At 36.1% G+C, this 8,803-nt stretch overlaps 1 pseudogene; it reads right to left on the reverse strand.

Annotated features, from left to right (window-relative positions):
• Positions 1-3,919: 3,919 nt before the first annotated feature.
• Positions 3,920-7,172, reverse strand: LOC141591595 (tyrosine-sulfated glycopeptide receptor 1-like; annotated as a pseudogene).
• Positions 7,173-8,803: the final 1,631 nt, after the last annotated feature.

Consider the following 8,803-nt stretch of genomic DNA (forward strand, 5'->3'; position numbering starts at 1 on the left):
TGCAAATTAATTATTGTAATGATTCTTATCATAACAATTAACAAATGTCACTGAAAAATAATAATAATATTAGTCAATAAAGGAGTGATTAGCAAAATGCATATTACTTTCAAAGAAGTGCTCCTCTTAATATATTCTTTATGAAGTCCACCATCTTTGTTTGTTTCTTATTTGGACCCCTCTCTCCACTCACAAAGTCACAAGCAATTGCATATTTGCATCATACACTACTATGTGAATTATAGCAAATATTGACTCTTTGGGTTGTCTATTTAAAGCCACTAAATTGAGTAGGATTCTTTCTGTCCTCTCATAGTGGTTGATTAATATTTACTCATCCTCCTGTAGCATCTACTTAAATAGTTGAATAGGAGTATGTAAAACGGTTTAACAATATCACATTGTAAAATCATATAACAAAAGACCGTAATATGCCCTTATTATGGAAAGTGATGATTGGTGGAAGTTATGTTAGTTGGGGTCTTTAGGTAAATCACTTGGTTTTACGGTAATGCTTATGTAAAACGGTTTTATATAAAAAATTCTTCAATAGTCTTATTTTCATTAAGGTATAAATGTATAATAATCATATGAACATAGGCTATACTGTTCTATTATATTCTTGCTCTCCATGGATGACAATGAAACATAGTATATTATAAGGCAGACTTGAAAATATTTTTTTTAAAAAAAGCATGGTAAATAATATGGAGTATTTGATTATTTGGCGTTTATTATCGTTATTAACATAATATATTATGCCAAGAATTATAATACTCCTCAGTTTGAATATCAATTCCCACTACTCAACTATTGTATTTCAGTATACTCCCCAAGCAAGCATTTAACTGAACACTCACTAATCTTAGTTTACATTTACCTAACTTTATTTTTTTGGTGAAATAAAATTTCAACATTTTTTCTGAAACTTAGTAATTAGTCAATTACAAACATATTTGTCATAACTTATCACCCAGCCACCCATGTCATCTCCCTGTGATGGTAGGATCCACGCACTGTGGTTAATTCATGCATGACGAATAGATAAGGTGGTGTTTCTGAAATGATGGATGTATGCGCATGAAGTTTCACCCAATTCAAGACCGACCCATTGTCATTCCTAGCCGCGATAGGCGATATAAGATGATGACTAAAACAATTGTTTAATAGCATATGATGTAGTAAATTTCCATTATTTGTCTATTTCTATTTCTTTATTTTTTACAAGTAGATTTCTGAAATTCAGATATACAAAAAATGATGAAACTTGACTATTGTTGTTGAGTAAATTATTGGGTTTGGGGATGTCAATTGGCAGAAATCTTCAAATAATGCAACAAGGAAATAAAAAACCACAAAGGATGGTAATACTCCATAGGTGGATATTTAATAAATTGGTGATGATTTTGCAAATTCAGTTGTTGGGTAGTTTATTGCTTGTTTTGTCCTGTGTAATGCTAATGGATACATATATAATTATTATTTACATGAATATGTTTAGTTGACTAATTCAAGTGGGGTGATCATTGATGGTATGCAAAATGCAACTATGAATTTAGAAGTTTTATTACTGGAATAATGATGTTTAAGGGGGCGTGGGTTAGCAGAATCATGATTTTGCTAATACCAGTTGTTGGATCTTAATGAGTGGTTACTGGTTACCTAAGGTTGCTTTCGACTGAAAGTCTGAAAGTATAATAGCTTACCCCAAAAACCTTCACGCTAACAATATCTGATATTTGCGTTTTAATTTCAATAATTATTTATTAAGGCAAAAGGCTAAGGCATTAAGGCAAAAGGCTAAGGTACCGAAAAGAGTACTAGAAAGTAGTCAAGCCTACAACGAAAAGAAATGAAAATATGCTATTCTATATAGTTTGGCTTGTATCTTTTGGAGAGTCGCCTTATATATTATGTATTAAATACAAATTATAATTTAGAGATTAAAATAAAGGTAATTAGTTTAATATATTATTCGTTCCAGTCCCTATATTTGTCGAATGAGTTATGCTCTAGTCGTTGCACTAAATGTAGATGGTCTCAACTCTCACGTTAATATAATATGAGACAAACTCACCGTCTATAAACATTATTCATATACTCATTAGTCACTAACTAAAAATTAACTTCCCAGTTTAATTCTCACATGGATCATTCTCATGCTAATATTATCATGAGAGTCTCCTGTGAATCTATGATGACTTGTGTATATGGTTTGGGTAGACAATGAAAGGTTTAGTAAATGTAGATGAAATCATAGGGAATCTGTAGAATAAATTGGTTCAGGCGTCAGGGCTGGCCTTTGATTTAAGTTGGGTTTTTTTCCTTTATTTATTATTACATGGTATCATATCATATATGCTTTAAACTTTGAGACAAAGTCATTATCATTTATATAATTTCAAAAGCCAACTTTGCTTAAGACAAGCCAAATCACTGGTCAAATGATAAATATAACCTTCATAATTTAGCTTTTGTATTCTTAATATAATCAAGTCATTCAATTTTGGACTGCTCAAATCAATGACATGGATTCTAAACTCCAAAGGCAAAAACAGTTAGGTTGAAAACTAATAAGAAACGGAACGCGGGGAGAAACGTTACACATAAGTATCACTCTGCAACTTTGGGGTGGTGAGTTAACTTTCCCTTTCTCGTTGCCACGTGTCAGTGCCTGATTGGACGACACGACCCTTCAAAAAAATTAAAAAGAGAACCGATATGGCAACCAACAATGATCAGACAAATATTACTTAATTCATTAACTTGTACTTCCTAGTGAATGATACTGAATTTACTGTTAATTTTGTATGAAAACAATAATCAGCGCCTGATAGTGATTGCATTTTTCATCAGTTCTAGATGCAAAGCTATTTTTTGAAATCATAGGATATGAGGGTACAAGTGCGTACATTTGATTCCTCCTCTCTCTTTTAGGCAAGGGTTACTAGAGGTATCAAGGTATTGGTCAAGCCTTTTGTCAGTGCGTGTGAGTGTACACATTTAAGATTGTCTTAGTATTCGAGATCCTACATTTCAAGTAAATTTTAGATTTTAGAACCGCACAGTATATCACATTTCTGTGAATATGAAATTTAGGTGCTAGTTCCTTTCTTTGTGTTTTTTTTTTCTGAGGTTCATATAGTAGCTTATCTAACATTATGTTGATATTGTGTGCCTATATATTTTCGGTTCTGCTTATTTTAACTTGTATATGCTACATGGGAGCTTCATAGTAAATGGAGCCGTTAATGGTGTTAAAGCTTCGGTTATAACAAGAGCATTTAACATGTCCAATTCATGTGGAAAAAAAGCTCTGCAGGTTTGCATATCTGTCCCTGCAAACTTAAGTCACAACTCACCATAAATTAGTATCAACTTTCAAGTCATTAGAAGTTCCCTAAAATAATTTCTTAGCTTCAAGCTACTCTCTGGAGTTTGGACATGATAGAGCTATGTTTAATTATGATCGACGTGGTGATATTGCACATTTTTGTTATTGTGGAGTCTTATCACTGTGGAAGTACCGGGCATCTGTTGATCTGTAGGTAATGTTAATCGGACTCTGCTGCAATTGTCAGATGCAAGCAGTGGCGGAGCCAGGATTTGAACTTAGGGGGGGCGGAAAATTTTAGGGGGGCGAACGACTAATTTCATAAGGCACCCCAAAAAAATTTCGAAAAATTTAACTAAAAACTTCGAAAATTTCATCCGCCAGGGGGGGCGACCGCCCCTGCTAGCCCCCCCTAGCTCCACCACTGGATGCAAGTGCGTTTTGGAGAGTCAGAAACGACTATTTTATTAAAAAAACATTTTCATATTGTTGGTATAAAATGAAATGTCAAAATGTAAGGAGTGTCGGACCTGTACATGTGGCCAATTGGCCATAGTAAAGTGTCAAAAGTAAGGTCTCTATGATCATATTTTGTATACCTTTAATGACTCTCCCCAAACAAACTTGTTTCTACTTCTCTATGTGTATCTCTATTTTTCTACAATGTTTTTAATGGCCTAATATAAACAGTTATGTATCTTCCACAGGTGAATCTTGCTTGGCGCTGGCTGTCTCTGAGTGGCACTGCATAATCTTGAGCTGATCTACGACATCTTTAATAGCTGGCCTTTCAAGAGGATTATGCTTTATACACTTGCAAGCGACTTCAAGCACCTCCAGCATTTCCTGTTCATGTCCTTTGACTACCAGTTCAGGATCAAAGATTTCTTCATGTTTTCCTTCACTTTTAAGCCGTTGTACCCACACAACTAACTCCTCTGTTGTTTTCGGATTGCATAATTCCACTGGCCTCTTTCCTGTCAGTAGCTCCAGCAAAACAATCCCGAAACTGTACACGTCACCCCTTAAGGTTGCTCCCCAAGACTGCCCATATTCCGGTGGAATGTACCCTAGCGTTCCGACCAGGTCAGTAGTGACATGAGTGCGATGTGGGAGAATGAGTCTAGATAATCCGAAATCTGCCACATAAGCTTTGAAATTCTCGTCAAGCAGAATGTTGCTAGACTTTATATCACGGTGCACAATATGTGGCTCACAAACGTGGTGCATGTACGCTATCCCATGACTTGCTCCAAGAGCAATTTTCAGTCGACGGCCAGTCAAGTAAAGATGGCCCGTCTGGGTTTTCATGCAACCAGTAGTCAAGGCTTCCATTTTCCATGAAGGAGTAGATTAGAAGCCTAAATTCATCATGAACACAGTAGCCCAGCAAAGAAACCACATTTTCATGTTGAGCCACTGATAGGGCTTCCAGCTCTGCTTCAAATTCTCGGTCTATGACGCACATATCTCCTGAAAGCTTTTTTATAGCAAGTTTGATTCCGTTGTCTAAGTTTGCTCTGTAAACCAAACCAAACCCTCCACAACCAACAATGTTCTCTCGGTTGAAGTTATTGGTACTTTTCAGTATGTCGTTGAATGACAGATCCTTGATTTCACTGAAAGACCCAGGAAAGACTACAACAAGGCTGGTATTATCGCCTGGGAGGTGGGAGTTAGAGCCATATGAGTTTGTTTCTGATTCAAACTTGTTAGTGATGCCCCTTTTGAGGACCTTTCTGCTGCGTATCATCAGTCGGGTTAATACGAGAAGAATGAGGGAAATGCCTAAGAAGACACCAAGGGTAATACCTAAAAATAATCTCTTGTTTCGAATTTTGACGCGGGGAGATGTTGAGTTGACTGATTCAGATGAACAATGATGCTGTAGGATTTGACCACATAAACCAGGATTTCCTACATAGCTCGATTCTGTGAAAGTGTCAAATTGACCTCCCGTCAGAATTGGCCCCTGGAGATTGTTATAGGAAACGTTGAATTTCGATAAGAAGGAGAGGGTTTTTAGCGATGTGGGAATTTCATTGGTCAAGTTGTTCTGGGAAAGGTCTAGTGTTTCTAAGCTTGTGAGATTCGAAAGCTCTGGCGGGATACTCCCTGAGAAATGATTGTCACTAAGATCTAGTACATAAAGATTCTGTAATTGACATATCTCGACTGGGATTTTACCAGTGATTCGGTTTCCCTTGATGTAGATAGCTGGAGGCAGGTTAGCAAGCTGACTATATTGCTGCTTAGTTGCATTGTTGGGCGTCACAAAAAGAGGGAGATCAAGATAAGTTCGGTTCAGTTTATCAATCACTCTATCGGAAATCAATGCTGGCAGTTTACTGAGTTGCAATGGTAATTCCCCTGATAGACTATTCATCGACAAGTCCAAGTAAAAGAAGCTAGGCATATTTCCCAACCAATCAGGAATTTCACCTGTGATTTTATTATATGACAAATCTAAGGCTTCAAGAGTTTTGATATTGACTAGCCATGCCGGTACTTGCCCCGTGAGTCGACATCCTCCTAGAGCAAGAATTTGCAAGTTCAGGAATTGCCCGTTTTGTATGAAATTATTTTCACTCGGTAAAGATTCTTGGTAGAAATTCTTTGACATTATGAGGTTATTGAGGCTCTTACAACCAGCCAAGATTTTGAGGGTCTTTGATATATTGGTGAAGTTATTGCCCGAGATAGAAAAAAAGGTCAATGATGTTAATTCTACCATATTGAGTGATAAACTTCCTGTTAGTCTGTTTGAAGCTACTCTAATTGCGGTTAATGACTTGCATTGCAATATGCTTTCAGGTAAGTTTCCAGTGAAGTTATTATTGCCAAGGTCAAGCGTTTGCAACTGGAAAAGTCTCGAGAAATCAAGATTGGAAATGTTACCTTGTAAGGAATTCAACCTTAAAATAAGCTTTACCAGATTTGTACAGTTGATCAGCAAGGATGTTGGTATAAACCCAGTAAGCCGATTTATGTGGAGTTCCAAATGCTTTAACTTGGAAAGCGTCCCAATGTCCTGAGGGATCACACCCGAGAAATTATTTGAGTATAATTCCAGGATTTCGAGATTGGTGAGACCGAGCATTTCTTCTGCAAAAGTTCCTGATATGTTATTTACAGGAACTGATAACTCAACCAGAGACTTCAAGCTGTAAACATCAGTAGGAAACATTCCTGACAGATTGTTGAAACCTGCTCTGAATCTTTCAAGTTCGGAGCATTTTCCGAGGCCAACAGGTATTTGATCATCAAAACTATTTGTGGAGAAATCAAGGGTTTTGACAAAAGGATTAGTTTTACATATGAATGAAGGAATTTGACCAGTGAAGCCATTATTGCTGACATTCAAACTCGTCAGTTTCGACCCAAGAATGAAACTACCCTTTGAAACAAAGCATGCTGAGAGATTACCAGACAATTTGTTGGAACTTAAGTCAATGATCTCAAGGCTACTCAGTGAACTGAAAATCCCATTTGGGAGTGACCCATGAATGGAATTATTCGAAAGATTGAGCTGAACAAGACTTGTTATGTTCCCAAGTGAATATGGTATACTTCCCTTCAATCTCCGGGACGGAAGAAGCAAACTCTTCACCTTACCCTTATCACAAACAATCCCTTCCCAAGAAGTGCAACAATCCAAGGTAGAATTCCAATTCAAAGGACTCAAAGTCGACGACAGAGACTCAGCAAATTTTATCAGAGCTTGCGCATCCTGTGGGTTGCAAGCTTGCTGGTATGAGCAGGAAACAGAATATAACAGTAACATGAAAAGAAGATGATGGCTAGTATCGAAACACGAAGGTTGAAACTTTACAAACATAGCTTCAATAATTATGCTAATTTTTATATTAATCAAATTATATTGTTTTTAGCTGATATTTTTGCAGGGAGTGAAGAAAATAGAGGAAGAAGTCATGAACAAGATATAGCTGAGCTCAATCATATGGACTTCCACTTCTAGTGTTTGTAAGCAGACCATTCTTGACCAATATCATTAATTTATAAAAGGAAGAAATTTAGTAAACTTAGTAGACTTTGTTTATAGACAGGGGTTGGTTGGTGCATTGGTGTGGAAAGTAAATGTCGGAAAGAAAAAGGTTATAGTATAAGAGATCATGAGATTGAAGGTCTTTTTCTCTTTAATGATATACTCCTCTTTTGTATTAAATTTATAAAGTTGATATCAATATGGATAGTAGATTGCTTTAATTGATTCCTTTTGTTATTAGTTTGGTTGTACCGAAATAGATATGGATAGGAAATTACTCTAATTGATTCCCCTATTGATATTAGTTTGTTCCAACCTTATGCGTGTTTGTAGACTACTGGGTTTTCAGTTAGGTAATACCGAAATAGATATGAATAGTAGATTACCTTGGTTGATTCGTTTTTATATTAGTTTGCTCAAATCGTATGCGGGTTTGTAGTCTACCGGATTTTCAGTTAGGTAATACCGAAATAGATATGGATAGTAGATTGATTACCTTGGTTGATTCCTTTTGATATTAGTTTGCCCAAATCGTATGCGGGTTTGTAGGCTATCGGATTTTCGACTAGGTAGTACCGAAATCGATAAGGATAGTAGATTCCTTTTGATAATCCCATTAGTCGGCGTGTGGTTGGATTCTGGATGGTTTAGGCTTGTAAAAAAAAAAAATATTATTAGTTTGCTCAAATTGTATGCGGGTTTGTAGGCTATTGAATTTTTGGTTGGGTTGTACCAAAATAGATATGGTTAATACTTAATAGATTACTTTGGTTGATTCCCTCTCCCACTTGTTTTTCCACCTGGCGCTCTCACTTGTATCTTGTAAGAGGTTACAAGCTTGTAAAGAAAAATGTCAGTAAAAAATGAGAATTTGTGTTTTTTATATCGGTTTGCTCTAGTCGAATGCGGGTTTGTTGTTGTGTCCTAATTGACGTGAAGGTATGATATTGGTTTGGCAATATCTACCTTTGATAATTGATACTAGTAGTCTCCTCTAAAATACTCTTGATTTTGAAGTCTACCATCTTTGTTTGTTTCTCAAAATTGGACCCCCACAAGTCTCTTTCTACCTCCATTTGCACCATTAACACACATTTATGGTAGTTTCTTAGTAAATCATAAGCCAATCTTGACTTTAGATTGTCTTGTAAAAAAGGTTAAATCGACACATTGCTTTATGGCTTTATGCCCACACCCGTGAATTGTCACTTAATTTTCAATTTTTAATCTTCCACTAGCCACTAAGTGCATGCTCATGTTTGAAAAAATAGTCGTACCTGTCTTCGATTTCTCATAAAAGATATCCAGTCTATTAAAATAGAATTTAAAGAAGATATCTAAATTCGTCGTGTCCTTCATTTGGAAATAAGAAGCTGGGGGACATTCCTTTAAAAATTTGACTTCACGAGAAATTGAACAAAAAGCCGCTAAATGTGCTAATTTAGAAGCGATTTTTTTTGTAT

The sequence above is a fragment of the Silene latifolia genome, chromosome 7, assembly GCF_048544455.1.
Source record: "Silene latifolia isolate original U9 population chromosome 7, ASM4854445v1, whole genome shotgun sequence".
NCBI lineage: Eukaryota > Viridiplantae > Streptophyta > Magnoliopsida > Caryophyllales > Caryophyllaceae > Silene > Silene latifolia.